The 21,230-nt window shown below is 41.5% G+C and overlaps 1 protein-coding gene across 3 annotated transcripts in view; it reads right to left on the bottom strand.

Moving 5' to 3' along the window:
- pisd (phosphatidylserine decarboxylase) overlaps window positions 1–21,230 on the bottom strand; it is a 185,360-nt gene that overhangs the window by 125,635 nt on the left and 38,495 nt on the right. Inside the window, exon 1 of one of the 3 annotated variants that reach the window (XM_041202520.1) lies at window positions 11,920–11,961. The exons of the other annotated variants lie outside the window; for them this stretch is intronic. The gene's annotated coding sequence lies outside the window, so the exon portion shown is untranslated. Of the gene's footprint in view, window positions 1–11,919; window positions 11,962–21,230 lie in introns of those variants that run through there. 3 annotated transcript variants of the gene reach the window in all.

The raw sequence follows: 21,230 nt of genomic DNA, 5'->3' as shown, positions 1-21,230 counted from the left end.
ATTCCCAAATGCCATGGTGGGATTTGAACCCGTCTCCAGATCATTAGTTTAGGCACCTGAACCAATGCGTTATCATAGTATAAAAGCAAAATACTGGGGATGCTGGAAATCTGAAATAAAAACAGAAAATGCTATAAAAACTTGGCAGGTCTGGCAGAAACAGAGTTAATGTTTCGAGTCAGTATGACTCTCCTTCAGAGCTCTGAACAGTCATACGGATTCGAAAGGTTAACTCTGTTCATCTCTCCACAGATGCTGTCAGGGACAGACTTGCTGAGTATTTCCAGCATTTTCTGTTTTATTTCAATATGGCGAAACATTTCTTCCCAATACTGTTTCACTCGTTGAATGCCTGGTCTGCTACGTGCAGCATAGAGGTTACAACAGTGCAGCAACACACATTAATGTCATGTTTAATACAGCAATCCGCCTTTCTTTTCACAGAGATTAATTAATTAGTCCAGGCAGATCAGTCACAGCTGACTATTGAGAACGGAATGCTCAGTGGTATCACATTAAACCCCTCGCACTTTCCAATTTGAAATGTGCAGTTGCTACAGGGCAAACAATCCACTGAATGTTGTTTCTTGGACACACAAAAAACAATTCCCCAAGGTTGGCCCCGGAAAAAATATTATGAGGAAGGAGTCTGCATGAAGTCTATGGAAAGCTGCAGTCAAGAATATGGACCGACGATCAGGGAATGCCACAGCCACCATTCCCCCTCACTACTCACAAATGGACAATTCAGGGTTGTTTATTCCAGTCAGAGCATTGTAGATTTGGAGTTTAAAGAAAAAGGTGCACACAGATAGAAGTAAGAAAAAATGGGGTAGGTGTCAACTGCGGCTCAGTGATAGCACTCTGGCCTCCAAGTCACAAGGTGGTGGGTTCAAATCCCATTCCAGAGGCATGAGCACATAATCCAGGCTGACAATCCAGTACAGTGATTGAGGGAATGCTGCACTGTCAAGGTGCCATCTTTTGAATTAGACATTAAAATCGAGACTCCATCTGTCCTTTCTGATGGACACAAAGGATTCCACAGCACATTTCAAAGAAGAGCGAAGGGATACTCTCCCCAGTGTCCTGGTCCACAATTATCCCTCAATCAACAATTCCAATAAATTATCTGGTCATTAATCTCACTGCTGTCTATGAGAGCTGGCTGTGTGCAAATTGGCTGCTGCATGACCGCACTTCAAAAAGTACTTCATTGGCTGTGAAGCGGTTTGGAGCATCCTGATGTCACAATAAGTGCTGTATAAATGCAAGTTCTTTCTTTCTTAGAAGTTAGGGAGAAAAGTGAGGTTAAGTAAAAGGACACAATTTGAACCTAGGTCCTTTGAGTACAGTTTGCAAATGATTACTTTGCCATCAAGCTTCTGCTTCTAGGCACCACCCTATGGACAGCATAGCTCCTTTCATCTCAATAAACTAGACTATCAATTTATGGACTATTTATGTACAGATCACCCAATTTATCAAAAAGTTCTTGTTGTAGGAAATAAAAAGATTCCTGGAAGCGTTTATTTTAAATGCAGACAGACGATTACCCTCATCCTTCACATGAACTGGAGCCATTCTAAAATAAAACGTTTCGGCAGGGTCTTGCTCGCTTCTGTCGAAGTTCTGTAGTTCTGTCGAAGGGTCATGAGGACTCGAAACGTCAACTCTTTTCTTCTCCGCCGATGCTGCCAGACCTGCTGAGTTTTTCCAGGTAATTCTGTTTTTGTTTTGGATTTCCAGCATCCGCAGTTTTTTTGTTTTTATCTTGCTCGCTTGCCCTGGATCAGCTGAGTGATAGGCATGCCAGTAGGCTGACCGCATCAGTAATTGGGTCTGGACCAGTGAGAACACCACCTTCCCCACTGCTCAACCTAACTGTGGCTGCGCCTTCAGCTGTCATAAGCTCTCAAATTTCCTCTCCTCCTCCTTTCTGACAGTCCTTAAAACCCACCTCTTTGACCAAGCTTTTACTAACTTGTCCCAAGATCTCCTTAGGTGGCTTGGTGTCAATTTTTATCTGATAACACACCGTGAAGTGCCTTGGGATGTTTTTAAATGTTCTACATAAATACATTTATGTTGTAAAAAAACTCAATTTGGCAATCAATCCATTAAATACAAGATACGGGTGCTGTTGGCTTAACCTGAGGAGGCTCTTCCAATACCCCTCAGTCCTGGACAGGAAGTGAGAAACATACAGCAGTCTTTGCCAAACATTCTCTCACACCCTGCTAGCCTCAAACCTCCTACATCCTGCAATTATTTTTGCAGTTTCTCTGCTTTACAGATAGTGGTAATGGCCAGCATGCCTAAACTCATCTTTTTTTTCTACTTAGTTCCAAGCACATGGTGGTACATGTAGAAAGCCACCATCCTACACCAACTCATTACTTCCCAAATTGTCATAAAAACCATTAAGCAACTTCCTTAGCCTTCCCATTCTTTTTTTATTCTTTCATGAGATGTGGGCGTCGCTGGCAAGGCCAGAATTTGTTGCCTATTCCTAAGTGTCCTTGAGAAGGTGGTGGTGAGTTGCCTTCTTGAACCACTGCAGTCCATGTGATGTAGGTACACCCATAGTGCTGTTAGGGAGGGAGTTCCAGGATTTTTACCCAGCGACAGTGAAGGAATGGCGGTAGAGTTCCAAATCAGGATGGCATGTGACTTGGACAGGAACTGGTGATGTTCCCATGTCTGCTGCCCGTCCTTCTAGGTGGCAACGGCCACAGGTTTGGAAAGTGCTGTCGGAGGAGCCTTGGTGAGTTGCTGCAGTGCATCTTCTAGATGGTACACACTGCTGCCACTGCACGTTGGTGGTGGAGGGACTGAATGTTTAAGGTGGTGGATCCTAAGGGATAATGGCTTCCCTGACCAGTTCATATTGCACAAACTCATGAATGGGCCTAAAGCCATCGCTTTCAACCCTGAAAAGTGCCCAGTCTACCTCAGATTACTCTGGAAGGGCAAGGGACCTCAAAAGTTTGAGCAACAGGTGAAGTTAGCTGTTTCACACTGCTACTGTGCAGTAGCAATATAAATGGTATTCGTCACTAACAGGATGCTGCTGTCAGGCCAAAAATACGTTCTGCCCATCACAGAAATGAGTAATGTGGTGTATGACTTTCAGTGTCAGTGTGATGCTAGGTACGTCCCAAAGACTGGCGGGTCATATCAAACGGCATGTGCCTTCCAGTGTTCGCAACTGGCATGGTATAGACAGTACCCAACCAGCCTGTGCTTGCAAAATACAAAGCACAGTGTACAACATTAGATGTGATTCCGCAATTGGACATTATTTGCTAAATAATCCTCAGTGTGCTAATAATTATGCTGACTACCAATTTAAAATCGTCAGTCGGGCTTGCAGTGTGGCACTTTTGCGTGCACTGGAAGCGGAAGCTACATTTATTAATACACAGGGCCCTGTTCTTTACAGACAGAGAGAACATGTACGCACATTGTACCCATTTCAGCTAAACAAAATAAGTGACAGCCATTCGCTGCATCATTTCTAATGTCTTAACCAATCAGAGTTAAGCTGCCTGGTTTAAATTTCAAACAATGCTCGGCAGTTAACTGTCAGTCACCATTTTCTGATGCATTTTTCATGGCAATGCCTAAACCAGAGTCCACATGCCAAACAATCAGCACTCTCTGCTCATACAGTATAAATGGTTTTTCCTTGACATTGCTTTCTTGCGAATTATCCTGGTAAGTGCAAGACAAAAAGCTTTGATTTAAAAAAAATCTTTCTTTTCAGCAATACTCAAGTTCTATACTACCAAAGGACTATAAATTAGGATATGTATAGCCAATGCAATTAGGGGAATTGGCATCTTTAAACACCTGGCCATAAAAGCAACACATGTCAAAAATAAATCTGCACTGTGTTAATAAACTGGTCTTTCATTGAAGTGTGGCAGTTTTCGGCTGGGGGATCTTTAAATGCCCTAGTAAGAACTTGCTCAAGTGCTCAACCAAATTTGAGATTCAACAATGAAGCAGCTAAGATCTGGCTGAAATTTTGTGGAATAATGGATTCTATTGTAATCATTAGAATGGTCCAGTTATCCCACTAGTGTGAGAAGACTGCCTTGAAGCAAATGCTCCCTATGAAATTAAACAACAACCCATTCCAACTGCTACTGGCTCCCTAGCATTGTGAGCATTGGTGATGTTCTGCTCAACTCTATGCTTCATTGCCCTTTGTGTGAAATCCAAGATTCATTGAAATAAATTACAATACATTAAATTAATTAAAATACAATTTCTATTAAATTTACATAAGCTGAGAAGCTTAAATTTCCTTCAACTTTTGATTTAGGACAAATAACAGAACTTTAGCTTCCTGTAACCCTTCAAATTCTGAAAATTTTGGTGTCACTGAACTGAGATGTATGAATTTCTTACTCAGTTTAATTCCATGCTACATATTTTTCCCATTAGTGCTGGATTTTTGTCCTTGGTCATTACATTAGTTCAGTGGCTGCCATACCTGTGTGACCCATGAAGGCAGCATTACTGCAGGTGAGTCCCAACTGCTAAGATTTCTACCAATATGACTAGTGAACCCAACTCACCCAGGAGAAACCTGAAGTAATCAGCATTTCTACTCAATTGTCTTAAAAACAAGAACGTGGAATCAAGAAGAATTGACAGTAAATGGTGAGTACTCTGCTTCTAGATATGGTAGTGAGCATTCCTAGAAATAGACGGTCCCTGATCAGCACCCAGATCAGTTCAATGACCCCTTTCATTGCTTTCAATAGAGGTGCTTCAGGACCCACCTCGACACTGATATCAAGAGTGATCCCAAAGGAGACAGGAACCTTAACCCATGCGTTTCTATGGAGATAAGCATGCCCTAGACTTAGGATCCTTTCAGCTGGTAAAGAAAGAACTTGTACCTGTACAGTCCCATTAATGATTTCAGAACATTCCTATGCACTTTATAACCAATGAAGTACTTTTGAAGTGTAGTCACTGATGTAACATAAGAAAAGTGGCAGCAAAACTGCACCAATCCAGTTTCCATAACCATCAATGAGATAATGGCTAGATAACCTCGTTTAGTGAGGTTGGCTGAGAGATAGATTTTGGCCAGCACACCAAGGAATACCTGTCCTTTGTCAAGACAATGTCATAGGATTCTTTTCTGACTACCTCATCTTCTTCTAAAAGACTGCATTTCCAGCAATGCAAAACTCCCTCAGAACTGCACTAAAGCATCGTACTAAATTATACTCAATCTCTAGAGTGGGTCTCAAACAAACAACTTTCTGACCATAAGAATGTTATTAACAGAGCGACAGCTGACACCCAGACACAGAACTGGGCTGAACTCAAAATCAAAGGATGAAAAGACAGCATGGTTTTTTTTTTATTCATTCATGGAATGTGGGCGTCGCTGGCTGGGCCAGCATTTATTGCCCATCCCTAGTTGCCCCTGAGAAGGTGGTGGTGAGCTGCCTTCTCGAACCACTGCAGTCCAAGTGGTGTAGATACACTCATAGTGCTGTTAGGGAGGGAGTTCCAGGATTGTTACCCAGTGACAGTGAAGGAACAGCGATAGAGTTCCAAGTCAGGATGGCATGTGACTTGGACAGGAACTTGAGGTGGTGATGTTCCCATGTCTGCTGCCCTTGTCCTTCTAGGTGGCAAAGGTCACGGGCTTGGAAGGTGCTGGAGGAGGAATATTGGTGAATTCCTGCAGTGCAGTAGCCCAAGTGATTCATGGGAATGATCTCCACTCTCCTTCCCAAATATTACTTCCATCCATTTTGTTAAAAAGAATTGCAATCTGATATATTATGACAAGCTATCAGCTACAATACCTGATCAGAACTCAGTGATTAGTATGTTCTAGAAACCTGTACCTTTGTGACAGGCTACAAGAAGTTCACTTAAACCACTTTTCTTTCTTATTCACAGCCATCACTATTATCAAAGTTTATTATTAGAACAAGAGAGCTTCAATCTGTTATGACTTTTCTTCAAAGGCTGTGCTGTGGATAAACACTATTCACACATTCCACACTTTACAGCAAGCATACATAAGGAGGCATGAATTAAAAGATCTATAGCTGAAGGGTTTTTTTTTTAAAAAAAGCATACAGTATCTGAGGCAAATTCATTGCCTTTACATCAATAGACATTCCACACTTTCAGACTGTGTGGCTGGCTGCTTACTTCATGGGTACATTCCAACCCATCCACTGTCAATAGGCAGACACTGCTGCAACAATCTGTGCCATTATCAGGATTTCTGCTTATCACAATGGTGGATGTGATATTTACGCAGTATTCCCCTTGAATCATGAAAACATTCAAAGACTCACTTTTATATTCTGTCCTTCCAAACCTGGGCTGTGTGTGGAGAAAGTGGAAGAGGAGTTCTAACGGTCTTGTGACCAACCCTCCCAAATTCCACTTGAGCTCATCAAAATCTCTTTTGCCCGTATCATATCTCAAACCAACTCCTGTTCAGTCTGCACTTGCTGGCTGGCATTGGCTACCAACCCAACAATAAAATTCTCATCCCTGTTTTCAAATTCCTCCACATCTCTGTAAATCTTCTGCAGCCTGATAATCCTTCAAAATTTCTGCACTCCTTCACTTGTGGCCTTTTGCACGATTTCTTTTGCTCCACCATTGTCAGCCATGTGCTCATCTGCCAAGGTCTTAACTTCTGGATAAAAGCAAAAAACTGAGGATGCTGGAAATCCAAAACAAAAACAAAAATACCTGGAAAAACTCAGCAGGTCTGACAGCATCTGCGGAGAGGAACACAGTTAAAGTTTTGAGTCCGTATGACTCTTCAATAGAACTAAGGAAAAATAGAAATGATGTGAAATATAAGCTGGTTGGGGGGGGGGGCGGCGAGGAAGGGAGACAGGAAGAGCTGGATAGAGGGCCAGTGATAGGAGGTGGAGATAACCAAAAGATGTCATTGACAAAAGGACAAAAAGGTGTTGAAGCTGGTGATATTATCTAAGGAATGTGATAATAAAGGTACAGATAGCCCTAGTGGGAGTGGGGTGGGGGGAAGGGATCAAAATAGGCTAAAAGGCAGAGATAAAATAATGGATGGAAATACATTTAAAAATAATAGGTGGGAAAAGAAAAATCTATATAAATGATTGGAAAAAAGGGGGATTGGAAAGGGGGTGTGAATGGAGGAGAGTGTTCATTATCTAAAATTGTTGAACTCAATATTCAGTCCGGAAGGCTGTAAAGTGCCTAGTCGGAAGATGAGGTGCTGTTCCTCCAGTTTGAGTTGAACTTCACTGGAACAATGCAGCAAGCCAAGGACGGACATGTGGGCATGACAGCAGAGTGGAATGTTGAAATGGCAAGCGACAGGGAGGTCTGGGTCATGCTTGCAGACGTACTGAAGGTGTTCCACAAAGCGGTCACCCAGTCTGTGTTTGGTCTCTCCAATGTAGAGGAAACTGCATTGGGAGCAGCGAATGCAGTAGACTAAATTGAGCAAAGTGCAAGTGAAATGCTTCACTTGAAAGGAGTGTTTGGGCCCTTGGATGGTCAGGAGAGGGGAAGTAAAGGGGCAGGTGTTGCACCTTCTGCAGTTGCATGGGAAGGTGCCATGGGAGAGGGTTGAGGTGCAAGGGGTGATGGAGGAGTGGACCAGGGTGTCACAGAGGGAACGATCCCTGCAGAATGCTGCCGGTGGGGGGGTGATCGTTTGAATGCGGAGGCTGGTGAGGTGATAAGTGAGGACAAGGGGGACCCTATCATGAATCTGGGAGGGAGGAAGGTGTGAGGGCGGATGCGCGGGAGATGGGCCGGACACAGTTGAGGGCCCTATCAACCACCGTGGGTGGAAAACCTCAGTCAAGGAAGAAGGAAGACATGTCAGGGGAACTGTTTTTGAATGTGGCATCATCAGAACAGATGCGACAGAGGCGAAGGAACTGAGAGATTGGGATGGACTCCTGAGAAGGAAGCGGGGTGTGAGTAGCTGTAGTCGAGGTAGCTGTGGGAGTCAGTAGGCTTGTAATGAATATTGGTGGACAGTCTATCACCAGAAATTGAGACAGAGAGGTCAAGGAAGGGAAGGGAAGTGTCAGAGATGGACCATGTGAAAATGATGGAGGGGTGGAAATTGGAAGCAAAATTAATAAATTTTTCCAGGACCAGGCGAGAACATGAAGCAGCTCCGAAGCAATCATCGATGTACCGGAGAAAGAGTTGTGGGAGGGGGCCGGAGTAGGACTGGAACAAGGAACGTTCCACATACCCCATAAAGAGACAGGCATAACTGGGGCCCATGCGGGTACCCACACACCTTTTAGTTGGATGAAGTGAGAGGAGTTTAAAAAGAAATTATTCAGTGTGAGAACAAGTTCAGCCAGACGGAGAGTAGTGGTGGATAGGGATTGTTCGAGCCTCTCTTCGAGGAAGAAACGGAGAGCCATCAGACCATCCTGGTGGGGGATGGAGGTGTAGAGGGATTGGACATCCATGGTGAAGAGGAGGTGGTTGGGGCCAGGGAACTGGAAATTGTTGATATGATTTAGGGTGTCAGAGGAGTCATGGATGTAGGTGGGAAGGGACTAGACAAGGGGAGAGAGAATGGAGTCAAGATAACAAGAAATGAGTTCTGTGGGGCAGGAACAGGCTGACACGATCGGTCTGCCGGGACAGTCCTGTTTGTGGATTTTGGGTAGGAGGTAGAAGTGGGCCATCCGAGGTTGGGAGACTATGAGGCTGGGAGCTGTGGAAGGAAGATCTCCAGAGGAGATGAGGTCAGTAACAGTCTTGGAAACAATGGCTTGATGTTCAATGGTGGGGTCATGGTCCAGGGGGAGGTAGGAGGAAGTATCTGTGAGCTGACGCTCAGCCTCTGTGAGGTAGAGGTCAGTGCACCAGACAACAACAGCAACTTCTGCAATTCATTACCACCTATCTCTCTCCTTCTCTAAAATACTGCTTAAAGCCTACCTGGCTAATATCTCATGTGGCTTGATGATATCTTTAGTTGGATAACACCCGTGAAGCACATTGCGACATTTTACTACATTAAAGGCACTATATAAATGCAGGTTGTTGCTACAGCTTTGTATCTGGTTTTAGGGAGGTTTGCATTCATAAAGCACCTTCCATGACCTCTGGATATCCAAAAGTGCTTTACAGCCCAGTAAAAATGAAAGTCACCATCTTAATGTAGGAAATATGGCAGCTAATTTGTGTACAGAAAGGTCCAACTAACAGCAATATGAAATAAAAACAAAAAACGGTGGAAAAACTCAGTTGGTCTGGCAGCATCTATGGAGAGAGAAACAGAGTTAACGTTTCAAGTCCATGTAATTCTTTAGAGCTTCACAGCAATGTTATATTGACCAGATCACCTACTTTGGTGTGGTTGGTTGAGGGATAAATATGCCAATATTTATCTGCCAATATATAGAACAGTTGTATTGATTTAAGCTAGTGATTTTAAAAACTCCTCCAGACTGTGACTGAATTTAAAGGGAGCTTTACAAAACTATATCAAAAGAAAGCTGCTTCATCTTTGTCACGGTGTGCCAGTCACTCTGCCCTTTCAGATTGACGGAATTGAAGTCTCCCTGATAGCTTTATGACTCATAAGTGAAATGACACTGAGGCAATCTCTGGTGAACATAGTCCATGGCTAAAATTCACAACCTCACATGGACAACTGATATGATAAATAAGTGAATAAAAGACCTACGGTGCCCAGATCCTGTCACAACTTCTATTAAATTATTCCAAACATTTTGCCTCCATTATCTTGTTTGCTTGTTGATCACTGTGTGAAGGGCATCATCCTGGTATGAGTCCCAAATTTATATTTTGGCAACTTGAACCTCTCACCTCTTATCTAAATGTCACTGCTTAGCTTGATGTCATGTTCAGTATTTCTCTCTTCTGTCCACTACCATATTTAAACACCTCCTTTCAGGCCGAATAACTCCAGATTCTTCAACCTTTACTCAAAGAGTACAAGTCACCTTGTGCTGTTGATATTGGGCTAGCAGTTCAGAGGTTGTAAACTCAAATCCCACCATGAATAAATAAATATGGAAAATTGTGGGCAGGCACCAGGTAAAAATCCAGCAGGTTTATTAATGTCCATTCCAACCCATCTGGCAGACACTGAGTCCAGTTCCACACTATGTGGCTGAGCGTTGAAATACAAAAAGCAATTACAGATGAACAATAAAAGTGTTGTTAAAATTCCTCAGGTCTCAGTACCCTAATATTTTGGCCACATGATTCAACCTTCAATGTGCATTGCTGTTTCTTCACAATAACTGGGTAGGCTAAGACTAGAATCAACTAAAATGCTACAAAATCCTATGGAAGACTTCATCTTCGTGGATGGGAATGGAAGCAGAGAGGAGATTTTGAGTGCTTTTCTTATTAAAATACTGAAGAGTCAAAAGCCATTGTGTAGGCCAAGGTTGAAAAGATGAGAAGCCAAATTAAATGAAGATATGGTTAGGTAACACTAAGTTTGAGAGTAAGGGAGTTTTATTCCAGATCTAATCAAGACTTGTAGATTGTAGCTGAAAACATTTCAATCTCCAGCATCAATGTTAACTGATGTAATAGAGGTTGTCAAGCTTAGGGAAAGGGTAATAAAAGTGACACTGGACTCAGTTGATGATATACATGATCCCAAGACCGATTCTACAGTCACACAATTATTTTTTTCCTGACAGAATCCTCTCTCGATATTCAAGTATCAAAAACTGCTCTATACTCCAGTCTAGAATCATATTCCTGCAAAGGTCTCTGTTCTCCCAAGAGAAAACAAAAGCCAATGTTTTTATTGTAAAAGTTCTCCACTGTGGCTATGACATTAGAAAAGGTTGGCTTAGGGGTTGCAGTGTCCAGCCCAAAAATATATTCTCCCTTTGAAACACACATCAAGAATATTCAGCACATATTATGCTGCGGTTTTTTGCAGAGGCACTACTTTGCTGTCCTTGAGGTATCAGAAAGGGAGATTGTTTAAGTCCCTGCACTGTCTGTGCGAGCAAAAAATAAATGCTTCGAAAAGAGAAACCTGAGATTAACAGTTGTTATACACTTACACAAAAAATGCACAAGGGGGAAGGGACAACGTGGAACAATGCTCTGAGACATGGTACAGCAGCAGAGCAAAAGGGCCACAGGGTCAGCACTACAAATGACAAGTATAGGATCACAGAGGGTTATAGGACACTGGGCTAGAGAGAGGAAACAGCCTGCTGCTCTAACAGGAGTCACCAGGAGGCTGAATTGCCTCCCATCTTCATCCAAACCTTGCAAAGGGCCAATCTGAGGTAGGGGGCAGGAGGCTACACACCAAAGGGGCAAGACAAGAGTTTATTCAGAAACCCATTTTAAATTATTGGTCTCTCATTGTGTTAATTTCACATGCTTTATCATTTAACTAATCGATTTCAATAGAGTGCACTCGATTACCTAATAAGTCTCCAGTTTCTGATTAATCATTCACTCCACCCCAGTCTCAAATATAAACTATTAAACAGCCCCTTTGTTCAGTGCACACAACCACATACAATAGCTGCTCAAAGATGGGTAATCCAATCTGTCACCATTTTGAATTTAGCTTTTTTAAAAATGAGCATTTAGATATACTTAAATCACATAGTTCAATCTTAATTTAATTTTCCTCTCACAAAAAGCTTGCGGTATTTCTGGTCTCATTTCCTCTAAGCAGAAAATTTGAGGAAAGGGGTGGAGGAAGCGTTTCTTCTTTTTTCTCTCTGCTTTCTCCGACGACACTAAATCCTTTATTTCCTACATCTTTAATGCTAGTCAACGGGCTTTTTCTGACCACTAACCCCCCCGCCCCCCTCCCTGAAAAACCCCACCCACTATTTTACAAAGGGATCCCCGAAGCCGATAGTAACTCACCCTCACTCTGCCGTGTCCCGCAAAGCCGGCTCTGCACTAGTACCAGAGGGAGATTGACCACAAGGAACAGCACTGAGCTGCTGAGAGCGCTCTCCTCCTACTTTGCTGCGGACAGCCCATTTCATCTCAGTTATCGCGGCTTTGCCCAGGAAATGCAAAGATAGCGAGCCATTTTTTTCCTCCAAAGAAATACAGGGCCCTGCGTGGTTAAATTCCATCCCAACTCCACTTTAACAGGCCAGTCGGTAAATGTTCATTATTGATACAATGGACACGTCCTGAACAGCACAAAGCCCACTGCCCTAAATTGATAGGGAGCCAACTATCTTCTCCCACTCCCACCAACGCTGGTCAGTCCACAAGATAGCTAGTCATCCTACATCCACTATAATGTACATGGAAATCAAATTCAAGTTAACTTAACAGGTCCATTTTTTTTCAGAACTGCTCTCCAAGTCCTGCTACAGCTCAGTTCCCCCTCTTGGCCATTCTTCGTGTAATGAACCCTGGCTGATTCATGCCAAATCCCAGGGCACTGAGACCTAACTGTGATATGATGCTTTAAGACACAGAAGGATCCCACCTTCCTGCACCAGGTCCGTAGCCCTACAGGTCACAAAGCTCAGCACAGACCAATGGTCTTGCACAATTGCGTTCACTCAGTCTTCAATATTTCAGCAAATAAACATCTTGGTTTCACCTTTCCAACAGACATTCTTCTCAGGCAGTCCTTCTGGATCAAGGATGACTTGTTTCCATTCTGGTTTGATGGATTATGAGATAGCTGATAAGTCTCATGCCCAACCTGCAGACTCTGCCGCACGTGGGGCAGGTGGTGCTTGAAAGGTTGGACAGACGAGGTGCTTGGAGGTTTTTGCACTCGCTCTGACACCTTCATGTCTGTGTGCTGCCGAAGAACAGTAACTTCAGAAGGGAATTGGATATATATTTTAAAAGGGACAAATGGGTGGAGTGAAAGAAGAGGCCAGTGGGACTATTTCAAAGAGGTAGCACAGGCACAACATTTGGACAACATTTGCTAAATAATCCTCAGTGTGCTAAGAATTATGTTGACAACCAATTTAAGATTGTCAGTCGGGCTTGCAATGTGGGACATTTGCGTGTACTGGAAGCTACATAGATTAATGCACAGGGCCCTGTCCTTGGCAAACAGAAAGGACATGTACACATATTGCACCTGTTTCAACTAAACAAACTAAGTGACAGTCACTTGCTGATTCATTCCTTAGGGCAATGCCTTGACCAATCAGGGTCAAGCTGCCTGGTTTATATGGCCTCATTTTGCACTATATGATTTTATGGCAGAGATTCAAATTGTTTTGCAATCTGTCTAGAATTAAGAGCAACTTCATTTTCATCAAGTGCAGTGCACCAAATAATGTAGATTTTGTTTAATTGGCCACAGAAATACTGATAGCAATTTTAAATTTGGGGTTTCTAAGCAGCATCCAATGATATGGTTCCTGAGTATTGCTGAGAAAAGAGACATACTGAGGTTTTTCATCTTGCACTCATCAGGAAACTTTGCAAGGATACCAATAAGAGGAAAACAACAATTTATACCATATAAGAGAGTGCTGATTAGTTGGCAAGTGGACTCCAATTGGTAGAGGCACTGCAATGAAGAATACACTAGTTAACTGCCAAGCATTGTTTGAAATTTAAACCAGGCAGCTTGACCCTGATTGGTCAAGGCATTGCCCTGAGGAATGAGTCAGCAAATGGCTGTCACTTATTTTGTTTAGCTGAAACAGGCACTGTGTATGTACATGTTCTTTCTGTCTGCAAAGACCAGGGCCCTGTGTATTAATGTGTACTTCTAGTATATGCAAATGCACCACATTGCGAACCTGAGTGAATCTTAAATTGGTTGTCAGCATAATTCTTAGCACACAGGATTATTTAGCAAATGTCCAATCGCGGAATCACATCTAATGTTGGACACTGTTTTGAGTTTTGCAAGCTTGGGCCGGTTGGGATAGTCTGTACCTTGTCCATTGCAAACAGCGGCTAGGACGTGCTGTTTGATATTATTTGCCAGTCTTTGGGACACACAGCCTACATACCAAGCATCACAATGGCACTGAAATTTATAACACATTACTTATTTGACTGATAGGCAGAATGTCTTTTTGGCTTCGGCAGCATCCTGCTAGTGGTGAGTACATACTGACTCAAAACATCAACTGTATTCCTCTCCGCAGATGCTGTCAGACCTGCTGAGTTTTTCCAGGTATTTTTGTTTTTGTTTCAGATTTCCAGCATCCGCAGTATTTTGCTTTTACCACTTGTGTTAAATTGTTTTCCCCTTATACTGGCGTTCTTGCAAAGTGTCCTTATGAGTGCAAGGCAAAAAGCTTCAATGTCTCTTTTTTCCAGAAATATTCAAGTTCTTTACTACCAAATGACAAATGGTATGGATCTTCTGGTGCCGAGATTTGTTATGGTGATTGAGGCTTGAATTTCACGTATTAGATAACGCCAAATCCAAAGGTTTCCCAGGTGTGCACAGCTCCAAGAGAATGCCATTGTCAGGAAGATATAATAATTGCCATAATATTACTGGAATTTATTGTAAAATAGAGTGATAGTGGGATGTGTATATGTATGTGTTTGTGAGAGATTTATTTGAATTAGAGGCAGCTAGTCTGGGTGCTTTGATGTAAGAAGAGAATTTAGATTTGAAATGTTTATTAGGTAAACATGGGAAGTTTGAGAATGTGAAGTGCAAAGGGAACATTTGCATTTTTAAACAAACTACAGTGGCTTGAATTCAAAGGAGGGGGTGTAATGTACACCTAGCCAGCAGAAGTAGTAAGAAATAGTTATAAAAACAAAAAAACTGCGGATGCTGGAAATCCAAAACAAAAACAAAAACAGAATTACCTGGAAAAACTCAGCAGGTCTGGCAGCATCGGCGGAGAAGAAAAGAGTTGACGTTTCGAGTCCTCATGACCCTTCGACAGAACTTGAGTTCGAGTCCAAGAAAGAGTTGAAATATAAGCTGGTTTAAGGTGTGTGTGTGGGGGGCGGAGAGAGAGAGAGAGAGAGAGAGAGGTGGAGTGGGGGTGTGGTTGTGGGGACAAACAAGCAGTGATAGAAGCAGATCATCAAAAGATGTCAACAACAATAATACAAAAGAACACATAGGAGTTAAAGTTGGTGATATTATCTAAACGAATGTGCTAATTAAGAATGGATGGTAGGGCACTCAAGGTATAGCTCTAGTGGGGGTGGGGAGAGCATAAAAGATGTAAAAAATAAATAAATAAATAAATAATTTTTTTTCCTTTTTCTCTTTTTATAATGGAAATAGGTGGGAAAAGGAAAATCTATATAATTTATTGGAAAAAAAAGAGAAAAAGAAGGGGGAAACAGGGGGTGGGGATGGGGGAGGGAGCTCACGACCTAAAGTTGTTGAATTCAATATTCAGTCCGGATGGCTGTAAAGTGCCTAGTCGGAAGAATGAGGTGTTGTTCCTCCAGTTTGCGTTGGGCTTCACTGGAACAATGCAAGCCAAGGACAGACATGTGGGCAAGAGAGCAGGGTGGAGTGTTAAAATGGCAAGCGACAGGGAGGTTTGGGTCATTCTTGCGGACAGACCGCAGGTGTTCTGCAAAGCGGTCGCCCAGTAAGAAATAGTGTTTATTTATTTTTCCCAAAGATTACTGGTGGAATTGATACTTTGATAGATTTTTTTATTAATAGAGGGGTAAAGTTCAAAAGGTATAGTGAAACAATGGAAATTTGCATTCAAAGAGGAAAATATGTATAAGTAGAGAAGATTGTTATAAGGGAGGCAGTTTAAGATCCAACAAGTGTGAAAAGCCTGCAGCCTGTATATACCAAACTGCTGTCTCCAGGGACTGAATTGAAGATAACTCACGTTGAATCCAACCGTTCAAGGTATAATTTACTTTGCCTGGGTCTTTTAAAATCTGTGTTTTACTGTTGCCTTAATGAAGTGTAACTGGGAGTTAGATTGATTAGGGGATTTAGAAGTTATCATACTAGTAATTTGTAGATCTATGTATGTATTTAAGATCATTTCTCATATTAAATGTTTAAATTAATTTTGTAAAAACCTATAAGACTTGGTGGTCTTATTACTGAATTCAAGGCACACATCACGAAATTTATATGAACTGCAAAACAAGTAGTGGCATTTGTTTCAAGTTTCCTTTTGGGATTTGAACTCAGTAGTTACCATCAGCTGTGCCATAACAACCATGATAAAATATGGGATGACAACCCCCATTGGGTCCCCAACATAATCAGCATACAGCGAGAAAAAAAAGAGAACAGCACGTGCTGCACATGAGTGCTCACTGTTTTACCTGTGCTCCAATGAACAGAAACATCACAAATGCGCATGTGCTCAAACACAAGCGCTCAACAGCTACTGGCAACCAGGGGAGGAATTGGATGTATTTACTTAAAAAAAACACATCAGCCCAGTTATTATTTACAACATAGATTGAACTGGGAACAGCAAATGAAAGAAAGAGACAATGGGACAGCTCAGCATTTATGATGTCAACATCCCACAATGAGATTGTATCTTGTGACAGGATGTGATGGGGCATCATCCCAAGCAAGTGAAACAACAGCTTTATTTGTGCAGTGAGGTTGAAGAAAATCAATTGACTGAGTGGAGAATTGTTTTAAAGATCACACATTTCGCTAAGGGCTCTATATTCCATTTATACCAAATTTAAAATATTCCTTAAAATGTTTATTGTATTACACATGAAGGGCTATAAAAGGCATTAAATGGTGTAACTCCACTGCTCGTAGTTGTATCTTCCTTCTGCAATCAGCAGGCTTTTAAACCCCAAAGCGTTTACAGCAAGTCACTATTTCTCAATTGACTTAACTTTTCTCCCTACTCTCTTCCATCTTCATGCAGTCCTTAAATCTTCAGTTAGTTTGAACCTGTGCCTTCTAGTTTTAAGTCATCAGTTTAAATTAAAATAATATTGCAGCTTGTGGAAAGAGGAACAGGAGTTCAGCCATTCAGCCCCTCAAACCTGACCCTGTCTGATTATAGTCATGACTAATCTATACCTCAAATCCATTTAACCACCTTTGCCCCAAATCCCTTGATATCCTTAATGAACAAAAATCTATCACTCTCAGTCTTGAAAGCTCCAATTGTTCCAGCATCCTGTACATTTTTGGCAATGTTCAGATTTCCATTGCCCTTTGGATGAAAAAAATGTTTCCTGATTTCACTCCTGAATGGCCTAATTTCATTTTAAGATTGTGCCTCCTTGTTTATGATTTCCCACTAGGGGAAATAATTTCTCTGCATCCACCTTGTCAAATCTTCTCAAGTTTAATATTTTCTATACCATTAACAATTACATATGAACATACAAATGACATGGAGTAGGCCATTCGACCCCTCGAGCCTGTTCCACCATTTGACTGATCGGATTGTGGCCTCTACATTCCTGTCTACCCACGAACCCCACCCCACCCCCCCATACCCTTTGACTCCCTTTGTCAGTCAAGAATCTAACTCAGCTTTAAAAGTATTCAATGACCCTGCCTCCACTGCTCTCTGGGGAAGTGAATTCTACATACTAATAAGCTGAGAGGAAAAAAAAAATCTCTCCTCATATCAGTCTTAAATGGGAGACCATTTATTTTTAAACTGTGTCCCCTGGTTCCAGTCTCTCCCACAAGGGGAAACATCCTTTCAGCATCCACTTTGTCAAGTCCCTTCAGGATCTTGTATGTTTCGGTAAGATCACCTCTCATCCTTCTAAACTCCAGTAGGCCCGACACGTCCAACTTTTCCTCGTAAGATAACCCCTTCATCCCAGAAATCAGTCAAGTAAAACTTCTTTGCATTGCTTATAATTGTATATACCTTTATAAGATCATCGCTCAGATGCTACCTTTCTAGGTGTTGTCAATCTTTCCTCATAACTCACTCCTGATGCTGGGGAACGGCCTGGTGACACTTTGCACTGCCACTGTGCATAGACTTCCCAAGGCATTTTCTTTGTCCCAATTTTATCCCTTGCCCGCAAAGTGCTAATTCTTGGTGAAAGGGAGCATGGTCGGACCCTCTGCCCGCTCTCCAAGAAGCCTTTTTAAAATATGTAAATGTTATCTGTGCTCGTTGATCTACATTGCAACCCAGTCCGGCAAAACCTTGATTTTAAACTTCTTATCCTGATTTTAAAATCCCTTTGAAGCCTTGCCCCTTCCTATTTCCTCTTTCCAATCTCCTCAGTGATCCCTGCAATCATCCAGTTCTGCCCTCTTGTGCATCCCCAATTTTTACCGCTTCACCAATGGCCTTCAGCTGCCTGGGCCCTAATCTATGGGATTTTCTCATTAAACTTCTTCGCATCCATATCACTCTCTCCTCCTTTAAGACATAAACATATCTCCATTTGCACTAATACCTCATAGTATTTAATTGGCATTAAATTTTGTTTGAAGTGATTTGGGATGTTTAACAATCAGTTGCAGGAACCCAATCCGATTTCCCTGCCAGATTCAGAGCCACTGAGACTAACTGCAACATCTGTAACATTGCTGATTTAGCTGACCTCACAGCAAAGACCAACACTCAAATTTGAGAGCTTATCATCTGCACAGCTTCATGCTATACCCAGTAGCATCTTTACAGGAGAATTAGGAGCAGTAGTAGGCTATTCAGCCCCTCAAGCCTGCTCCACCAATCAATAAATTATGGCTGATCTGATTATGGCCTCAAATCCATATTCCATCTATCCCAATAACCTTCAACTCCCTTGTTAGTCAAGAATCTATCTACCTTTGCCTTAAAAATGATCATTGATCCTGCCTCCACCGCACTCTGGGAAGAAGAGTTCCAAAGATCCACAACCCGCAGAAAAAATTTCTTCTCACCTCTGTCTTAAATGGAAGATCCCATATTTTTAAACTGTGTCCCTTAGATCTAGTCTCTCCCTAAGGGGGAACATCCTTTCAGAATTCACCCTGTCAAGTCCCCCCTCATATGTTTTAATAAGATCACTTCTCAATCTTCTAAACTCCAATGGATACAGGCCCAGCCCATCCAGCCTTTCCTCGTAGGATTACTACTGCAACCCCATACCAAGTATCAGTCAAGTGAACTTTAGCCAGTAGATCATTGGGAGAAGTTAAATTTTAAACAAAATTAAAATAGGTTTCACAAATCAGATTTTGTACAGAAATTAATTTCTTCCTAATTATGGTTCAAAAACAGGACACAAGAAATTAATTTATATAGTGGAAGTTGAGATGTAAATGAAACCAAGGGATTATTAATAGGTTTTGGCTCTTATTTTCTTCAATTCAAGGTCAATATTGGAAATATAAATTATCAGGTGGCCGAATGCTGAAATGGATTGGTGCATTAATCCTTTCACCTCTTGACTTAACCTCGAACATATGCCAGGCTGAAGAGATTAAAGTACCTTCTCCCTGTAATTCAATTAAATGAAAAGGATTTTGATGATATCAAACTAGTTGATGCTTGGCTCCAATCCATGCATTCAACACTATTCCCTTAAAGCTGTTAAGTTGCAAGACCAGGGTGTGCTGAATTCGCTCTCGGTCATGGCACAAGTAAGCCACTACAATTAGACTCTCAGGGACTCTATCCAGAAAGGGAAGCAAAAAAAAATCAGCTAAGGCTTCTGGCTCTTCATTACTGCTACACCAGCTAGAAAGTAAGCATTAAAGTGCAAGTGTGGGCACACACATTTTAAGAGAATGTTGAGTGAGGGCAGGATAATTTTCTCCGCTGATGCTGCCAGATCTGCTGAGTTTTTCCAGGTAATTCTGTTTTTGCTTAGGATAATCTGGGTTGACATAAAGTACCTGTATAGCCACTTAGACACAATACAGGAGGACTATCAATGTCTGTTGACTGTACCATAGCATCAATTGTCATTCAGAGTCATAACAGCCCATTGAGTCCTTGCTGTATTGATATATATTAGGCAAGCAGAAGAGAAAAGTGGAAAGAAAACTGGTAACTTTACTGAAAAGGAAAAGTATGAAACTTGGAGCATTAGTGGAAAAGGAACAATTTGTAGGGCTGGAGGGAAACAGCTGGGGACTGTGACAAAGTGAACTCTCTATCAAAGAGCCGACATAAGCACAAGGAGCTAAATCGCCCTTCATTACTGTATGATTCTACTTGGTGTTATTAGAGTTTCATGAATTAAGGTATATTGGGCTAAAGTAATGTTCCACCCTATCTAACCAGATTGCTATCTGATGGACATGTCACAAATTGTGAATTTGTCTTGCATGTTTACACACATGATAAAGACTCAGCTGCAAGCACTCTGAATCAATCTAGTTTAGCACAAAGGTCAGACGAGGATCTACTGTGTGTGTATAAATTGCTTCTGTCATTTAGTGCATCATATTTTAAGCAATTACCCTTTGGATGCCTAAGAGCAGTGGTTAACTTGAATGAAATGGATTCAACTCGCTTTGTTGAAATCTAAAATAATTGCACAGAATCACTGAATCTCTGACGTGAGAATTAAGATTTTGTGCTGTAAATTATTGCAATCAGCTAATTATACAATTCAAGGTTCTACCAGCCTTTTAATTGATGAGCAGCTAAATGAAGACTCGCATTTATACAGCACTTTATCATATCTCTCAAACCACCTTAAAGCAGTTCAGACAAAATTACTTTGAGGCACAAGGTTTACTTTGTAAATAAAACAGGTCCTGCATGCACTTAAGATCATGTGCATTCATTTTGTCATTCATGATTCCGTAAAGTAAAATATATTACAATTAAATTCGCTACTACTGTCACATCAAAACAGTAGTACTGTTTTGGATCATAATGGACAACTTATTGTCAAAAAAACTAGAAAATCAAGAGAATCTTTCTGGGATCAATGGTTATATTTGACCTTCTGGCACCTGGAAGACTGGAGAGATCGATCGGCTTACAAACTCCCATAACAGGTATTACAGCATTAGATATTCCAAGAAGAAAACCAGTGAGACTGCTGGAACAGCTTTTTGACACACTAATTTTTTCCATGGAAGAACATTTGAATTATGAAGTGATAAACTAACTTTATGGAGTATACTGATATTTTCCACACTTTTATTGTGCTGTATAGTATTTGCTTCATAATATCGCTGCTGTAAATTACTTAATGCTAAACTTAAACTACTCATTTAGTGTGGAATATTTTCTGTCAGAAGATCCCAGTTAATTTCCAAGTCAGCCATTAACTACAAAGAGGGTTGTTAAACCCAGACTACATTAATTCCATTGAGCAGA

Source organism: Carcharodon carcharias, chromosome 13 (genome assembly GCF_017639515.1).
Source record: "Carcharodon carcharias isolate sCarCar2 chromosome 13, sCarCar2.pri, whole genome shotgun sequence".
In the NCBI taxonomy this organism is placed as follows: Eukaryota; Metazoa; Chordata; class Chondrichthyes; order Lamniformes; family Lamnidae; genus Carcharodon; species Carcharodon carcharias.
The sequence above is the reverse complement of the archived record's forward strand: the minus strand, read 5'-3'. Positions and strand labels throughout refer to the sequence as shown.